We start from the raw sequence: 20,102 nt of genomic DNA, 5'->3' as shown, positions 1-20,102 counted from the left end.
CACCTGCATTTCTCAAAGCAGTTATTGCAGTCTCAGCTCTGATGACATATTCCGTAACACTTTCACTTGGCTCTTTCTGCAGTGAAGTTAGCTCTGTATATAAGCTTATTACCCTGGGCTTACCCCTGCCAGCATAATATTGCCTCAAAATTTCCAGCGCCGCACGTCCGTCGTCTGCTGCTTCTCTCATGACCAGCGACAGACTCTTGTCATCTAGGAATTGTATCAGCTCTGCATATGCTTCGGCGTTTTTCGCCATATCTCCCTCAACTTCTTCAGCAGGCTCATTTAAAATAGTCTCTTTCAATCCCTGCAAACAAAGGTGGCCCAAGAATTTCGTTTCCCATAACTCATAATTCTTTTCATCTCCGTCAAAGACTAGTGCCGTCAAAGACTGCCGCCGCTTCCTTTTGCCTTTTACTCATGTTGAAGGCTTCTCGGGTACACACGTTATTCGTTGCGACTTTCACCCGGCTTCTTTTCACCCCAAACTAATAAGCTGGGCCCATAACCTGTTAGCAGAGCATGGTTTCCAGAGACAACACAGGACTACGTTTTGCTCTTTCACGACATCCAGTCACTCTGACTGGCATATTTTATTCAAACAATAGACAGGTGCATTCATTCAATCACTGATTAAGTCACATGACACGATTGCAGTGTGATTGCCTGGCCCACAGAAATAATATAACTGAGAAAAGTAATACAAATACAAATGTAAACATAAATGTAAATAGAATCATAAATGAGAGCATAATAATTATACATATTAACAGAGTTAATTTAATTTATTCTTCCCTCTTTCTGAAAACATCTTAGCGACATGGCAGCCGTCGAATAAGTCAGCACTGCAAACCTGTTGGTAGACAGTGGAAATATGCACTGATCCCAGATGATGTCCCGCTGACAGAGGATTCACCAGGGTCAATAAAGCCCAGCTCAATAAAAGACTACAGAAAACATTTTCTTCCATCTGTTTTATGTACTGTTAATTTTAAAATGTATTTAGTTTTTCCAATCTTAAACGTAACTTATGTAAATAGTTGTAAAAAGTACTGTAAATAAAAATGTATAGAACAATTTATTTTTTCATTTACAAATTAATTGACATGACAAAAATAAATGTACAGAATTATTTATTTTATTTACAAATTATAACTTGCATAACAAAAATAATGTGTAGAACGGTAATATTTCATTTACACATTTTAATTTACAAAACCAAAATTTTAGTTCTCAACAATCTCTCAAGAGAAAACAATCAGTCCATTCTCTCCCTGCTCTCCTCTGTCTCTCGCTGAAACTTCCTGTCCTCCCTCAGTCTCTCCATCAGCTCATCCTCTCGTCTCGTCTCCTCTTGGCTGGAGCTCCTCCTCATCTTGGTCATCCACTGCTGAACTTGGCCCTGGTGTGTCCTCAGGGATGGAGTGGGATTGTCCCAACACCTCATTCATGAAGACAAACCATGGCCAAGTTCCCCACTCCCTCACCTGTCCCAGGACACTTTCAATCCTAAGGCAGAGAAAATAAACATGTCTGTCAACAACAAACACAACAGCACAATACATTTCAGTAAAGATGTGTCTATTAACTTGCATACTTTTTATTTATTTTTTAAGTTGTAATAAGTTTATTTTTTTTACCTGCAAGGCAGGGGTGCAATCTTAAGAAAATTTAAAAATATGATGCATAAGTAGCCTACAAACATACAAAATACTCCAGAAATCATATTTATAGATACTCAAATTCTATATTTTCGATTTTTCGAAATAAATACTCATTTGCTGCCTCATTTTAATAAAGCTGCTAAAAGTAACTTGATCCATGAAACAAAACGAAATATTACATCAGATCACCTAACGAATAAAGCCGTGCAGTGGTAACACAGAAATAAAGACCACCGGCTTTTAAAACGTTTCGTTGGTTATTTTAGTAAATGAAAACACAATAGGCTACTTACATGTATAAGTGTATTCGTCGGCCGCGGGATGGGCAGAGGAATACACTGCGAAGGATCCACTTGTCCTGGTTGGTTCTATCCTTCGCGGCCGGGGAGAAAGACGGTGGGTAGGGTTGCCAGGTCTCTGCAACAAAAGTAGTCCAAAACTCCCAATGTGATTTTCTCCATCGAGCGGCCGAATTCTCCACTGCAGTTGTACGTTTGGGGGTGTTGGAGCGGCGAAATCGTACTTATGGGGTAGAAACAAACCCGCGGAAATAATTTTTCACCCGCGGAAACAACTTAAAAGTAGCCTTATTCGGCTGAAAAAACGGGAAGGGACCCACTTTATATTAGGTGGCCTTAACTACTATGTACTAACATTTGAATCAATCATTTGATACATTGCACTTATTGTGTACATACATGTTTTTACATTGTACTTACATTTTTTAAAATACCTTCATGTAATTACTTCTGTAATTAATTTCTGTAATTACATTTGTAATTACACAGTTAACACTTCCCTTACACCTAGCCCTACCCTTAAACTTACCCAGACCACCACACCTGTCACTAACTTTACCCGTATCCCAACTCAATATCAGCAAAGGTGTTTTGCAATACAATATGAACACAGTAAGTACATTGTACTTATTTTTTTGATGTAAGTACATAGTAGTTAAGGCCACCTAATATAAAGTGGGGCCACGGGGACTTGGCAACACGGACGGCAGGCTGCATTTGAAGGCCCCTTCGAATTGAGACAGCCTTCGTCGCGCTGCGGTGACGCAATCGGCCTTCAAATGCGGCCTTTGAAGGATGCAGCCCCCGAATTGGGACACAGCTAAAGATCAACTTTGAACATTAAACAAGCTACAAAAACATCACCAACACCGCTAAAGTAAAAGCAAATAGTAAGAATCAAAGAAAATTAATCACAATTCAGATGCATAATTTATTCATGCCGCAATGCATGCTGGGACCCATGAGGGAGTTTTGATCGGTGGTACCCAGCATGCACTGCAGCATGAAGCGTTTCATTAATTGTCACCAGAGGTGGGTAGTAACGAATTACATTTACTTCGTTACATTTACTTGAGTAAATTTTTTGGGTAACTTGTACTTTTAGAGTATATTTATAGATGGGTACTTTTACTCTTACTCAAGTAAATTTCTTGTGAAAAAACTGTACTTTTACTTAGTTACATTCAATGGCGTTCCTCCGCTACTGTCAAATGGTAATAATTATATTATATATTTTAAAATAAGTTAATATGACTTTCGCAAGTCTCGCGAAACGTTGGAGAGGCTGCTTCACGAGAGGTGGCTATATGCATCACCCGCTTATAATTAGCGTTTAGTCGGAAGATGATGGCCGAAGCAGATGAAGATGTGTGTGAGCTACGGGAGGCAGGTCACTCGTGGCCTCAAGTTCAGTCTATGATTTCACTCCAAGATATAGATTTCATAATGCGATGCATGCTGTGTGCACCAAAACGAACTGACATCTCAGCATACAAGAATTCCACCCTGAAAATAACATGTAGCGGTAAGTGTCACAATGATGCCTATATTTGAACACTATTAATGGTCCTTTGGTAACTATGGGACATTTTCCCTTATTATAATACTATTTCACACACTGTCCGAGTGTTTTCCTCATATGCGCTCTTGTGCAAACAATGACAAATCGTTTGAATCCTCCAAACAACACACGTCCACGAACAAACGTTCACATCTGCACATTTACATATCCTTTTCTTCACAAAACGAAACAAATTGAATAGCCTAATGTGACGTCTTGCATTTATACACAAATCCGGACAGACACCTGTCTGAAGTGTAGAAAATACATACAAATAAAAACGGTATTGTATTTTATTCCTACCTAAAGAATAGCCAATAGCCTATACTTATAAAAATATAAGAACAAAGTATGTTTTAAGAAGAGCTCTGGTTAGCCCAGCACACCATTAATTTACACTGTTTAACCATTAATCACACACACACACACACACACACACACACACACACACACACACACACACACACACACACACACACACACACACACACACACACACACACACACACACACACACACACACACACACACACACACACACACACAATTACATATATATAATAAGGTTCATTAGTTTACATTAGTTAACATGAACTAATAATGAACTGCACTTATAAAACATTTATTTATCTTTGTTAATGTTAATTTCAACATTTACTAATGCATTATTCAAATATTGTTAACATTAGTTAATGCACTGTGAACTAACATGAATAAACCATGAACAGCTGTATTTTTATGAACTAACATTAACAAAGATTAACTAATGCTGAACAGAGTTATGTTAACTAATGCATTAATGTTAACTAATACAACCTTATTGTAAAGTGTTACCGAGAGGTGTGTGAAAGCTCTCCAAGTAGCTTCTTATCAATCAGATCGAAAGTAACTAGTAACTAACTACTTGAGTAGGTTTCTCATCGAATACTTTTTTACTCTTACTCAAGTAAATATTACGATTGTTACTTTTACTTTTACTTGAGTAAATATTTCCTTAAGTACTTGTACTTTTACTTGAGTACAGATTTTGGCTACTCTACCCACCTCTGATTGTCACCATTGTTGAGATGCATACGCAGATTCTTGATGTCTGTGTGTGTCTAAGTAATGCCATGGATTAAAACCTTTTGAGCACTACATGGTTTTGAAATCTTGCATATTATTCAATCACCACAACAGTGCTTGATTTTGTGCTGTTGAATCATGTAGCCACTATTATTAAAAACATAAAAATTAACAACAATGTAATACCGCTATAATCAGAGCATAAAACTCTGCGTGAGATCAGTGACTTCAGCGACTACACATTGTATGGTCAACTTCACCTAATCACATTTTCTCTTGGTGTTCCTTACCATAACAAGTGTGCCTTCTAAACACACAGTTAAAACAGCCAGAGAAAAAAAAATAATGTTAAAGATTTAAGGGTCAAGAGCCCAACTAAAGCAAACACTCATCACCATCATGGTGACTTTAATTAAACTATTATATTCATTAAAACAGAAATGACAGAAATAAAGTCAGTCTGGTTAGTAATGTGTGAAACTGGTAGTGCTGTTTGTGGAGTTGTTTAATCCTCCTCTGCTGAGATCTTCAGAGATTTAATGTCTTCTTTTATCTTCATTTATTTCATCTAAAGCTGTGGCTTAAGTCAGTTGTAGTTCTTGTGTTTCTCTTTCCTTCTGTGATTCTGCTCATTATCATCAGGTGTTCATAATTAATGCCCAATCATCACTTAATTAATCACTTAATTACTCAACTGCAACATATATTAAGAATCATTAAAAAAAATGATATTAGTGAACTCCACTGAAATGAGCTTAGAGTACTCATACCTGTTGGTTTTTAAACTCAAATTATTTGAGGTAATAAGTTTCCTCAAATGTAATGAGTTTGCTTAACTCATTAAGTTTGACTTTGTGTGTGCTATTGTGAGCTAGCAGTAACTAGCAAGCTCTCTGTGTTAATTTAAAGTTTGTAATTCCTGTTGTTTTACTCGTTATAGTGAAGTTTTAGCTGTAAAAAGTATTTGAATGCAGTGTAAAGTTTAATTGGATATTAAGAAATATCCTTGGTTTAGTGGACTCAATTAAAATAAGTTCAGAGGACTCATAACTACTGTTTTTTTACTTCAATTAAGTTTGTTAAACTCAAATGAATTGAGGTAATCAGTTTCCTCAAATTAAACGAGTTAGCTTAACTTGTTGGGTTTTACAGTGTGCTATCTGGGTTTGAACTTATTTCAATTGAGTTCACTAAAATAAGACACTCATTGCAATCAAGAAATTAAGTGATTAATTAAGTGATGATTGAGCATTAGTGATGAACACCTGATGATAATGAGCAGAATCACAAAAGGAAAGAGAAACACAAGAACTACAACTGAGAACACGCAGAACCTCCGCAACTCTGCCGTGACGTGCCGTCATAATGTTATGCAAGCCAACCGACTCTACACACGCTGTGATTGGCCTGACCAGAGTTTGGTTTTTCCAGCTCTCAGGTCTACTGAGAGTTGCTAGACTACACTCGCGGCAAAATAAATGTTCTGCCGCTAGGGTGCGTCTAGATTTCTAGCCTATTAAACAACTCCTGGGTTAAACAACCTCCCAGCCTCACACATTACTAACCAGCCTGACTTTATTTCTGTCATTTCTGTTATATTGAAAATAATAATTTAATTGCCATGATGGAGATGAGTGTTTGCTTTAGTTGGGCTCTTGACCCTTAAATCTTTTATATTAGTGTCGCTCTGGCTGTTTTAACTGTGTGTTTAGAAAGCACATTTGTTGGGGTAAGGAATGCCAAGTAAAAATGAGATTAGGTGATGTTGGCTATACAATGATGTTGGTATAATCTTCATGAAGTGGCTTAAGTTCACGTGGACTCTTATGCTGCGTTCACACCAAACGCGAATTGAGCTTCAAAATCGCGTCTACCGCGTCTAGTTTCACGCGCAAACATTTTGAATGCATTCGCGCGTCCGCAGAGAATTGGACGCGCGTAGAAATCGAGCGTTTGAAGCGAAATTGACGCGCGTTCAAGGCACTCCAGGAGAAATATGTCATAAAACACCACTCTGCCTCTTTTCATTTTCATTAAACATATATATTAAGCATTAATAGCCACACAAATGTGGTCCAGTCAACTCCTACATTATCTTCACTACATGTATATTTAAATATCCTTAAAATATAAAGTTATGAAACTTCTCTTTGCCCTCAGTCAAAACGATTTGGCAGACAACAAATTATAGATTCATGAGAGCAAAGATCGGCCGTTAGATCTACACAAAACGAACCACTACAGGACATCAGAGCCAGCGGCAGACGCCAGAAGGACTGGCCGAGGAAAGGCTGCCTTCGCCGGGGTTATGAGCAGTGATTGCCCGCGGTGATCGCCTGGATCTCACAACTCCAAAAACACAAGATTATTTTTTTTAAATAGGCGCTCTCTTTATAAATAAACCACAGACTTGAGCTTTAAACAATTACATTCCCACCTGAAAGAGTCTTAAAACTACATTTTGTGACACAATAGTACTATTTTTAATTTATGCAGGGTTTCTCATACACGTCACTTTACCACGTGACAGCAGCAAGCAGGCTCCTGATTGGTTAACGCGGCGCGAATTGACGCCAAAGTTCAAATTTTTCAACTCGGGCGTCAGACGCGAATTCGCTTCAAACGCGTGAATGCACAAAAGCACCATTCGCATGTAACGCGCGTATCGCGCAAGACGCTCAATGCCGCGAATTGGACGCGCGAATGAGGCGGATTCGCGTCCTTCGCGCCGCGCATAATGCGCCTTCCGGGCCGCGGGACCACCAGACGCGCGTCAACGCGCCTTTCCATTGACTTAACATTGAAATCACTCGCGCCAGACGCTCAATTCGCGTTTGGTGTGAACGCAGCATTATGCTCCGACTATAGTGGTATTGTGTTGTTCATTTTTATATTATTCATAATGGTGTTTACATAATTCAACAGCACGATATCTAGTACTGTTGTGGTAATTGAGTAATATGCAAGATTTTAAAATCATGTAGTGCTCTTTTTTTTTTTTTTTATTGTCACCATAGTTGAGATTCATACTCTGATTTTTGATGTCTGTGTGTCCGAAAACTGTTGTAGATAAAAACCTTTAGTGCATTTATTTTATTCATTTAAATCTTGCATGTTATTCGATTACCACAATGAACCAGAGTCTTGTGCTGTAGAATCACATAGGTTTTATTATGAATAATTTTAAAAAATAGTAACACAAAACCTCTATAAACAGAGCAGTAGACTCTGAATGAGATCAGTGATTCAGTCACTACATGATGATAATATACTCAGCAAAAAACAACCAACACCAGCTGATCACGTTTTCGCCTGGCTTTTCTTACTATAACAAATGTGCTTCGTAAACGCAGTTAAAACAGCCAGAGCAAAACACGTTTGGTCAAGGGTCAAGATCCCACCAAAAGCAAACACTGAACACCATCATGGTGAATTCAAACAAAACTATTATTTTCAATATAACAGAAATTACAGAAATAAAGTTAGTCTGGTTAGTAATGTGTGAGGCTGGTAATGCTGTTTGTGGAGTTGTTTAATCCTCCTCTGCAGAGATCTACAGAGATTTAATGTCTTCTTTTATCCTTCTGTTGATTTAATCTAAAGCTGTGGCTGAAGTCGGTTGTAGTTCTTGTGTTCCTCTTTCCTTCAGTGATTCTGCTCATTACCATCATCAGCTGTCACCATCAATACCCAATTATCACTTATTTAATCACTTAACAATACAATTATTATCCAATTATCATGCTGGGAACTAGAAATGTTCTAGAACTCATTCAGTTTGAGTTCTGTTTCAGTCATTGTGTCAACATTCAGTAATATTTGAGTAGAGTGAACTCTTTTTTTTTAGTACATACAACTGTTAGATTTTACAGTGAAGATGTGGGTGATTTTGTTTTCCTTCAGTAGAACAGTAAAAAAGATTTTAGGTGATACTCTTGTCCTTGGTGATTCATGAAATGAAAGTCAAAAAATATATAAAAACAAGCCCAAATCGTTACATTGATGTTTTTTAAAGCGAAACGATCGGTCTGTCCATGAAACTGAACCATATTTACAACATCACCTGTAATCCACAGCCTGGGCTAACGGTTCGTGAACAGACTGAGTACCATTTGCCCACGCTGTGGATTAAAGGTAATATTGTTGGTAAATATGGTTCAGTTTCTTGAAAAGACCAATCGTTTCGCTTTATAAGACCTCAATGTATCGTCAGGAGCCACATGTATTGATTTGGCCGGCAGCCACTTGTTTGTCACTCTGAATTGATATATTTGACTTTTTTTTTTTAACATTAATAATTGTATTTTCAGGTTTGCACTTCCCACTTGCTACAAAAGTTATCTGAATGAATCCTAAAATGGATAGACACCGAGATCAACCAACCAACCAGATCAACCATGGATAGATCAACCAAGAGTCACAATTCACATATTAAATATATGCACACAGAGATCTCCTACATTATCTTGAAAAAATATTGTAAAAGTTAATTCGAAATCGCCCCCTATAACCTCAAATAGGGTATTATTTGAGGGGACAGCCAGCTGTAGTGGTGTCCGAAACCATAGTGGACGTTATTGAGTGCACTCATTCAATCTCACATTGCAATAACGAGTATACAGCCGATGTACACACAACGGCTGTTCGCATTCACTCACTCGTTTTCATTCACTCTTTTAAGTAAACAATATAAGTGGAATCTAAAGCGTAACCGTGAATTGTGAGTGAGTGATGATATTCTATTCAAAATATTAAAAAAATATTGATTAGAATAGATTGAATAGATTGATTATTTTGCACTCCTGACATAAATTAAGAAATTAATGTCACTACAACCTAGTCGTCAAATATCGAAGCTGGAGTCTTTAATCTTTCTAATGATACTCAGTTTGTCCAGAACAAGTAAGAGTGTGATTTTTTAACCTGCAGTGAATGTTGAACAACAATAATCTGGGGCCGTCTGTAATCTTTGAATGTAAAGGGGTTAAGAACAGCTTTTGACAGATTGAGATTCCTCATATGTAAACACGTTTAGCTCATTCCAGTGTGATTCTGACAGGTTGGTTTAGTTGGTAAACTTAACCGATCAGTCACCTTTATTTCTAGCAGCGCTTTATATAGTAAGCCTACAGATTTTTTCAAAGCGGCTTCACAGTATTACACTGGAAAATAACAGAATCAGTGATGCAAACTTCATCAAATGTGAGATACATTTCAGCTGTAAAAGCAGCTCTAAAAAGACAATAGAGTAATTATTCAGCTCAATTTAGTGCTTATAAATCACACACAGCATGCAGTGATGTCTCAACATATGGTTTACTGGCCTGATGTGTAATTCACCATAATTGCGACGGCGTCTGCCAGGTAACAAATGCACCTGAAAACTAGAGCTGCATAACCAAAGTTATTCACTTCCACTCCAGGATGAATCAAATGGGAAAATCTATTCGAGGAATGCAGCAAAGAACATCTTGATCCAACCGAGCTCAGGACACGCACTATTATTAACTTGCTGTACCTTTAGAAAACATGTCAGCAAAAAAAGAGCAAAGTTTTCTTGCAGCATCATCTCTCGTCTCAGGAGAAATGAGCTTCCCGGAGGTCATTTGTTTAATGTTGGAGGCTTTTCATAGAGTTTGAGGTATTATAAATTGGCAGAAACCCAGAGATTCAAGCTGGATTAGTAATTCACAATGTTGTTTAGTTAAAGGGTTTGTGCGTAATTATTATTATTTCTTATCTTGTGTGTTCACTGGTCTTCGCAAACACATTTCAAGTGCTTCTCAAACTGCTGGTTGTGTCAGACGTGTGTCTCACTTTTGACTTGTTAATACCTGCCATCATCGTCTGATCCTGCTGATAAATAAATAAATAAACGAGCATCTCTATTCAGTCCCACACAATTTCCGTCTTGTTTTCCACAATGAAAGAGTCTCTGCATAAAAAGAACACGCAGCAAAACTTCTCATAAAAGAACAAAAAGGACACAAATAATAAAGCGTATTTTGGGCCTGTGTGGTTTGGAAATGAGGTTAGATTGCTTTCACTTGCTTGCACTCTGACAGAAGTAGGACAGAAAACAGGAAGTGCTGGAGCGAGTTTCTCTGTGATTTCCTGTGATGTCAGTCCTTTGTGTCTGTGCTTTCGGACTCCAGCTTCCTCATGGACACTCGTTCATTACTCTCACCATTAATACGCTGTTGAGGAAGTTTGGACGAAATCTACTCTTCTGTCAAAAGCCCTCTGTAGAAAACTGTCCTGCAACATGAGGGGGTTTAATTAAAACTACATCAATACTGTGTGATTAAACATTTATTTGGCTGAGACAAACCAACTGTGAATAATTCCTGCATTTAAATGTGCATTAAATTATATATACAAATCTAGAAGTCTATTGCTCAAATTTTTTCCATACATGTTTGAATCTAAATCTCAGTTTCAATAATGCAGAAACAACTATTCAATACTGAGTCAGTTTTGCAATCCTTTAAAAGATTATCACACTGAACTCATGCAATGTGAACAGAATAAAGTAATTAGTCTGCAAAACATCATTGCAAAGTTTGTGAATTACACAATTTCTCTTGATTCAGCTACACTGTAAAAAATAAATTCTTGAGCTAACTTAAAATAATAAGGCAACTTATCGCATTCAACTTTTTAAGTTATTTCAAATAATCTACTCCAGTTAAAATTAACGTAAATACTTTTGTTCATCTAATGAGTACCAGGTAGTCATTTGAACGTACAACTTCTTGTCAAGGCAACTAAAAAAAAAACAAGTTGGGCCAACTGGAAAAAAGTAAGGCAACCCATTGTACTACATTTTTTAAGTTAAATCATTTTCTCCAGATAAAGTCAACTTAAAAACCTTTGATCAACTAATGAGTACCAGGTAGTCTTCTAAACTTAAAACTTATTGTCAAGGCAACTAAACAATGTTTTGCATTGTACACCAAAATGATCGTTATGTTTTCATTTTCATGTTTTATTTTAAAAGTTAACTACGCAACATGAACATCATTTGCCTTTTGATAGCAAAGAGACATTATAAAGAGGCACACAGTTTACCCATTTCACTCTGGCAAATGAGTCACAAAAGTTGCAATGAAAAGCACATATATCTCAACACCTCAACACGCCTCATGTCAACACAAATCTCAAATATGGTGATGAGCAACAATTGTAATTCCCAAAAATATGAACTCTGAAACAAATTACAGCTAAATACCAGTGACAACAACAGCAGCAGCATAAAGCAAGCTTGTTAATGCAAAGCAATAATAATTTTGTCACCAGAGATTTTTTTCAAGCTGCGAAGCATGCTGGGAACTGGCCCAACATTGTTGAAGGTAAAAATGTTTATTCAGATAACTCACTTTGTCAATTTGGGACAAGTTTTGGACAAATAAAAAAAACCCTTTTGTTAGTAACATTTTCTTCCAAAAAATTTAAAAATAGATTGAAAAATGTTTGTCTAAACATAGTATTTATGCATTTTAATTGCATTTACATTTTCCATGCATTTGGATTACATAGTTTTAACAAAAACAAATTAATAAACTGAATGGGATTCATATTTGTAAGTCATACATAAATGAAACAGGTACGATTTATGTAGTTGTTTTATAAACATAATGTGATAAATATTTGTCATTCATACGTAAATCAAACGGGTAAGATTTCTGTAATAGCACACAGCAAAACACCCATGTTAATTTAACACTTCCTAGTGTTAATGCATGAACTCACTACTTAGATAAAATACCATTGAAGCAGTGTTGACGTTGTAGCGACTATGAGTCAGATAAAATAATAACTCAACGGGGAATTGAATTAAAGTGAAAGAGACTCGAATGACACTATAATTTATAAATAATTCAGAATTAATGTTTACACCTTAATTTATTCGTCCGCCGATATGTAAGAACTTAAAGGGGCTCTGTTAAAGGGAAACATGTATATTTAGCTCATATGAATGAATTAATGAATTCATAGGGAATTTTGAGAGTCTATTTTAAAGCCGAGCAAATGACCCTTCCAGCGTTCATTTGAACGGGCCGTAAATATCAACTCTGCAGCGGATATTAATATCCGAACAATAGTGAAACACTATTTAACAGCCAGGTAACTTAGATCGGCAGTTCAAGACATTAAACAGAGAGAAGCAATCGAACTTCAGGGAGAACAACTAGTCTGTGAGTACTGTTTACATTTTCTTAAGTGATCTGTAGTTCAGCTGTTAGTCAGAACGTTGTCTGTGTGCTGTAGTTGGTTGTCTGTTTGCTGAAAGTTTGTTAGTCACGTGACCTCACGTGAACGCGTTTCACTGGGCGTGGCCGCTAGCCAGCATGGTATAAGAGCTGTGCTGTTTACAATCGGAGGTAGAGAGAAGCAATCGAACTTCAGGGAGAACAACTAGTCTGTGAGTACTGTTTACATTTTCTTAAGTGATCTGTAGTTCAGCTGTTAGTCAGAACGTTGTCTGTGTGCTGTAGTTGGTTGTCTGTTTGCTGAAAGTTTGTTAGTCACGTGACCTCACGCGAACGCGTTTCACTGGGCGTGGCCGCTAGCCAGCATGGTATAAGAGCTGTGTTGTTTACAATCGGAGGTAGAGAGAAGCAATCGAACTTCAGGGAGAACAACTAGTCTGTGAGTACTGTTTACATTTTCTTAAGTGATCTGTAGTTCAGCTGTTAGTCAGAACGCTTTCTGTGTGCTGTAGTTGGTTGTCTGTTTGCTGAAAGTTTGTTAGTCACGTGACCTCACGCGAACGCGTTTCACTGGGCGTGGCCGCTAGCCAGCGTGGTATAAGAGCTGTGTTGTTTACAATCGGAGGTAGAGAGAAGCAATCGAACTTCAGGGAGAACAACTAGTCTGTGAGAACTGTTTACATTTTCTTAAGTGATCTGTAGTTCAGCTGTTAGTCAGAACGTTGTCTGTGTGCTGTAGTTGGTTGTCTGTTTGCTGAAAGTTTGCTAGTCACGTGACCTCACGCGAACGCGTTTCACTGGGCGTGGCCGCTAGCCAGCGTATAAGAGCTGTGTTGTTTACAATCGGAGGTAGAGAGAAGCAATCGAACTTCAGGGAGAACAACTAGTCTGTGAGAACTGTTTACATTTTCTTAAGTGATCTGTAGTTCACCCAGATAGCAACATTTTGTCGGCCCAGATCTGGCCCACATCTGGCACTTTTGGCATACTGATCTGGCCCACATGCTGCGTGGAATGACGGCCCTTGAGTGGACCACTCCTGTTTGCCAGATTTGGGCCACAAGCAGGCCAGAGCAATGCCACATGTCAGCCAAGAGCAAAGAAATAAACCAGAACTGGACCTTATCTGAGCCACAAAATCTTTGTAGATTAAATGTGGAGTCATCTCAGCCTTAATAAACCTGTTAACAAGCAGAATCACTGAAAAGAGAAGAGAACAGAAAAAGAGACGAGCAGAAAGACAAGAACTACAACTGACTTCAGCCACAGCCTTAGATGAAATCAACTGAAGATAAAAGAAGACATTAAATCTCTGAAGATCTCATCAGAGGAGGATTAAACAACTCCACAAACAGCATTACCAGCTTCACATATTACTAACCAGACTGACCTTATTTCTGTTATACGTCTACAGAAGCTCTTATTGAGAATTAACAGAAGTTTAACTCTAATGTGTTTCATCTGAAGTCACCATAACAGTGATTAGTGTTTCCATTAGTTGGGCTCTTTACTCTTATTAAGTGTCTTCCTCTTTTGGCTTCTGCAAATGTTTGTTGGTAAAACACATTTGAAATAGCAAAGGAAGCTAAAGAGAAGTGACATCTGGTGGTTATGATTACCTGATGATGGTTTTATAATGACATTTTATATATGAAATTGCCTGGTGTTATTTGAGTATAAGAAGTGTGTTGTGTCAATAATACATTTGCACTACATACCCTGTGTACAGAAGCATGAGATCATAGAGTATTATAAAAATAGTTATTAAATTTTAACCAAGCACAAAAAGTTCATCTGACTTCAATTAGATACACACAGATATCAAGAATCGGCATATGAATCTCATCAATGGTGACAAACAAAATAATAGGAAAATTCAGCTGCATAATATATTTATGCTGCAATGCATGCTGGGAGTTCTGTACTATGCTGGTACCCAGAATGCATTGCAACATGGCATTTTTGATTGTCACCATTGTTGAGAATCATGTGCTGATTGTTGATCTCTGTGTGTGTGTCTACTTGTCATCATAGGTGACATTTTTATTTTTGTTCATGTTTGTTAAAATCTTTCTAACAGATTGTTAAAATACTGGAAAATCTGATGCCTTAGTAACACAGGTTTGTAATGAAAATGCATTTATGACACTGTAGGGTTTTAGGGTTACATATTATATTTAAATCAAAAATTAGCTCAATAGGGAATTGTGGGTATTAATATTCAGGGATTTATGATTAATCATAACAGGTTATAATCTAATCACCAATCTCCAAGATGGGAATACCTCACCTCGGTATTTATGCAATATAATATATATATATATGGTTAACAATAATTTATTGTAATTAACTACAGATATATCTATATTAAATAATCACAGAATAACCTCAAGGGAGTTGATTCAAAATTCCTCTCCGTTCCGTTTAAAGGACGAGCGGAGATTCCTTATCCACTCACCAGGTCTATTCTTCCTACCCAATTTTCGGGAAGTTTGTCCCTCTGGCCACAAAGGACAAACTTTCCGAGTTATGGTATTAATTAAAGCATTCAACGATGCTTATAAGAGCTCGTAGCTTAGATCTGACATTAAAGGGACTCGTGTTCCGTGAGCAAACAATGACAATCAAAACGTGAATATCATGGTTTTAATAAAGATTAATACTACGATTACATATGACTACATAAAGAATACATGTATTTACAGAATAGTGGAAAGTAAAGAGGAGGATGAGGGGAAGGGAAAGGAAAGGAAGGAGGGTAAGATCGTGTCCGATCCGACACCTTCCCAGACAAAACCATTGGAGCCAGCAAGAAATATCACCTTAAACACGGGTACAATCTTTAAAACGCATCTAAATTTCGGTAGAATTGATACTTGCATGGTTTCTTGGTGTTGTGTAAAGCAAGATGCGTGCGTTGGCGTTTCTCAGAGAGTTTGCGCGATGAAGCGTTCTCTCCGTTTGGTTCTTCCAGAGCTTCGTTGGTCCGCGGGATTTTTAAAGGTGTCGTCTTGGAAGGGAAGTTCATCTCGTCCAGCTAAGTGCGTCCGCTGACTGCGCCGCGGAGCGCGTCGATCTTCAAAGGAAACATCAGCTTGGCTGGACCGCGCCGGCTCGCAGGTCGAAAACCCGCGAGCCGCGCTGATGAGATGGGAGGAAAAGGAAATTTGTCTCGTCCGGGGTTCTTGCAAGATGACTGAGCCACGATGTGTAGGTGTTTCTGTCCTTTAACGTCCATTAACTACGCCCACTTTCCCGGCGGCAACCAATTGTTGGTGTGAATTTCAGGCGGGAGAGAGTTTCTTTGTTCGGAGTTTATTACTCAATGGAATGTTCTCGCTGGGAGCCAGAATTAGTAAAGTTTCACTCCAAAGACCTAACCATACTAGTGGTACATCTCATAATCATATACTTTGTACCATTGACTGAGACAGAGAAAGAGGAGCATTTAGACATCAGACATGCCTGGGTTTACAGACATGAAGGCAGTGCATCTTCTATACAGAGCGATTTGGAGCGTTTAAGATTAACATCACACAAATACATAAATATATACTTTGTGGTCAACATACATACAACAAAAGGGGTCATCACATATATTTCTGGGATGGTTTAATTAAAATAGTTCAAGCCACATGGCACAGGCTGTCTGTGTGTGTGGAGGTCAGTTCTCGGCCCCTCTGCAGGTGTGAGCTAGTGGCCCGGGGTGTGTGTGTGTGTGTGTGTGTGTGTGATAGGGATCTTTTGAAGTCCCCCCCCAAGAGCAATGGTCGTAGGCCTGGCCATTCTCTGGTGGGTCGTCAGCCTGGCATTGAGGGCCATTCGCCCCAGACGTATGGGTGCCGGGATCTGACTTCCCTGCAGAGCTTGGTAGCGAAAGGCATCCCTGCTGTTTCGCATCACTTTGATCCCATGAGAGAGAAACGGAGAGAGAGAGACGGAGAGACTCCAGACGCTACACACAATTGATAGAACCAAATGACATCATTGATTTCATGACGAATTTAAAACTATCACCAGGTAATCATATTCACCTGATGTCACTTTTCTTTAGTTTCCTTTGCTACTTCAAATGTGTTTTACCAACACACATTCGCTAAAGCCAAAAGAGGAACACACTTAATAAGAGTAAAGAGCCCAATTAATGGAAACACTGATCACTGTCACTGTAGTTCTTGTCTTTCTGCTCGTCTCTTTTTCTGTTCTCTTCTCTCTTCAGGGATTCTGCTTGTTAACAGGTTTATTAAGGCTGAGATGACTCCACATTTAATCTACAACGATTTTGTGGCTCAGATAAGGTCCAGTTCTGGTTTATTTCTTTGCTCTTGGCTGACATGTGGCATTGCTCTGGCCTGCTTGTGGCCCAGATCTGGCAAACAGGAGTGGTCCACTCAAGGGCCGTCATTCCACGCAGCATGTGGGCCAGATCAGTATGCTACAAGTGCCAGATGTGGGCCAGATCTGGGCCGACACAATGTTGCTATCTGGGCAGCTGTTAGTCAGAACGTTGTCTGTGTGCTGTAGTTGGTTGTCTGTTTGCTGAAAGTTTGTTAGTCACGTGACCTCACGCGAACGCGTTTCACTGGGAGTAGCCATCTGTATTCAATAAGGACAATTAACGTGAGTTTAAGTGAGCGGTTCTCCGCGGCAGCGGCAGCCCTCGTGTGAAGCCCTCATCGTGTGAAGACCGAATAGTGTAAAGACCATTCGACTCTACTCTGCGCGACTCCACTCGAGCAAGGACATGACAAGGCACTTGAGTATAGCTTTCCTTCTACTTTGTCCACTTTTGTGTTTTGCTTGTTTTGCTTGTTGTTATCTGTTTGGTTCTCTGACCCGTATTCACGAGGTGCTTCCAAATTGCTACTATTACCTCAAACACCCGCAAGTCACGCTCAGCACGTTCTAGACACCGTAATCCTAATAATATGCGTAGTGTACCTATTTCCTCTACTACATTAATGTCCATTCCAATTGGTCTGTGGAATTGCCAGTCTGCTGTAAACAAAGCAGACTTTATTTCATCTTTTTCCACTCATTCACATCTCGGTCTCATGGCTCTAACTGAAACCTGGATCAAACCAGAAGACACTGCCACTCCTGCAGCTCTCTCAAATAATTTCACTTTTTCACACACCCCTCGCCCGATTGGGAGGGGTGGAGGTACTGGTTTGCTCATTTCAAATGATTGGAAATTTGAGCCCATTACATCTCTATCTGGCAACCGCTCTTTTGAATCACACTCAATCACTATCACTCATCCTGCTAAAATCCATGTTGTTGTTATTTATCGCCCTCCAGGTCAACTGGGTAACTTCTTAGAGGAATTGGATATTTTCCTCTCTCACTTCCCTGAGGATGGCACTCCTCTGGTACTGCTTGGTGACTTCAACATCCACCTTGATAAACCCCAGGCTGCTGACTTCACCACTCTTCTGACTTCATTTGACCTCATGCGAGTATCTACTACAGCTACTCACAAATCAGGTAACCATCTGGACCTTATCTACACGCGCTATTGCTCCACAAACAACACTTTAGTTACTCCACTGCACACCTCAGATCACTTTCTCATCACTCTTAACCTCATACTGACTCCTGACACAACACACACTCCCCCACAGATCACCTTTCGGCGTAATCTACGCTCGCTCTCTCCCTCCCGTCTATCCACTATGGTTTCATCCTCACTCCCTCCACCTGCTCAGTTCTCAGCACTAGACACTAACAGTGCTACTGACACTCTTTGCTCCACTCTAACATCCTGCTTAGACAACCTCTGTCCCCTTACATCCAGGCCAGCCCGCACCACCCCCTCTGCCCCTGGCTGTCTGATGTTCTCCGCGAACATCGCTCTGGACTCCGGGCGGCAGAGAGGAAGTGGCGCAAAACTAAAAACGCTACTGACCTAACCCTGTATCAGTCTCTTCTTGCTTCATTCTCTACTAATGTCTCCACTGCTAAAACTACATACTACCACAACAAAATCAACAACTGCTCTGACTCTCGTGCACTTTTCAAAACATTCTCATCACTCCTTTGTCCTCCTCCTCCCCCTCCTTCATCAACTCTTACAGCTGATGACTTTGCATCATTTTTCACAAACAAAACCTCCTCCATCAGCAGTCAATTCTCCACACCACAAACTGACACGCACATCTCAACAACCATCACACACACGCTCCCCTCCTTCTCTCTGCTCTCTGAAGCAGATGTCTCCAAACTCATCCTATCCAATCATCCCACTACCTGTCCGCTTGATCCTATCCCCACACACCTCCTTCAGGCCATTTCTTCTTCTGTTACTCCTGCACTCACTCACATTGTCAACACCTCTCTTCACACCGGAACCTTCCCCACAGCATTTAAGCAGGCTCGGGTAACCCCACTGCTTAAGAAACCCTCTGTAAACCCAGCACTTTTAGAAAACTACAGACCGGTATCCCTTCTTCCTTTCATTGCAAAGACACTTGAGCGAGTGGTGTTTAACCAGCTGTCTACGTTTCTTGAACAGAACAACCTCCTGGACATCAACCAATCCGGCTTCAAAAGCGGGCACTCAACTGAGACTGCCCTGCTCTCGGTTACGGAGGCACTCAGACAGGCAAGAGCAGCTTCCAAATCCACAGTACTTATCTTACTGGATTTGTCTGCTGCTTTTGACACAGTTAACCACCAGATCCTCCTGTCAACTCTCATGAAGATGGGCATCTCAGGAACTGCTCTCCAGTGGTTCAAGTCTTACCTCTCAGGTAGGTCCGTCAGGGTGTCATGGAGAGGTGAAGTGTCTAAGTCACATCATCTAGCTACTGGAGTTCCCCAGGGCTCAGTGCTTGGACCACTTCTCTTCTCCATCTACATGTCATCACTGAGATCGGTCATTCAGAAACATGGCTTTTCCCATCACTGCTATGCCGACGACACTCAACTCTACTTCCCATTTCAACCAGATGATCCATCGGTTGGTGTTCGTATCGCTGCCTGCCTAACAGACATTTCTGCCTGGATGAAGGAACATCCCCTTCAACTTAACCTTGCAAAGACAGAACTTCTTGTTGTCTCTGCCAACCCAGCACTTCACCACAATCTCTCCATTCAGCTAGGTTCATCAACCATAACTCTGTCCAGGACAGCCAGGAACCTTGGAGTTGTGATTGATGATCAGCTAAAATTCACTGACCACATTACTGCAACAACCCGATCCTGTAGATTTGCATTATACAACATTAGGAAGATTAGACCCTTCCTATCAGAGCATGCCACACAACTACTGGTCCAAGCTCTTGTTCTCTCCAGA

Source organism: Gobio gobio, assembly GCF_949357685.1.
Source record: "Gobio gobio genome assembly, chromosome: 2".
NCBI classification, from domain to species: domain Eukaryota; kingdom Metazoa; phylum Chordata; class Actinopteri; order Cypriniformes; family Gobionidae; genus Gobio; species Gobio gobio.
Note: the sequence above shows the minus strand (reverse complement) of the source record.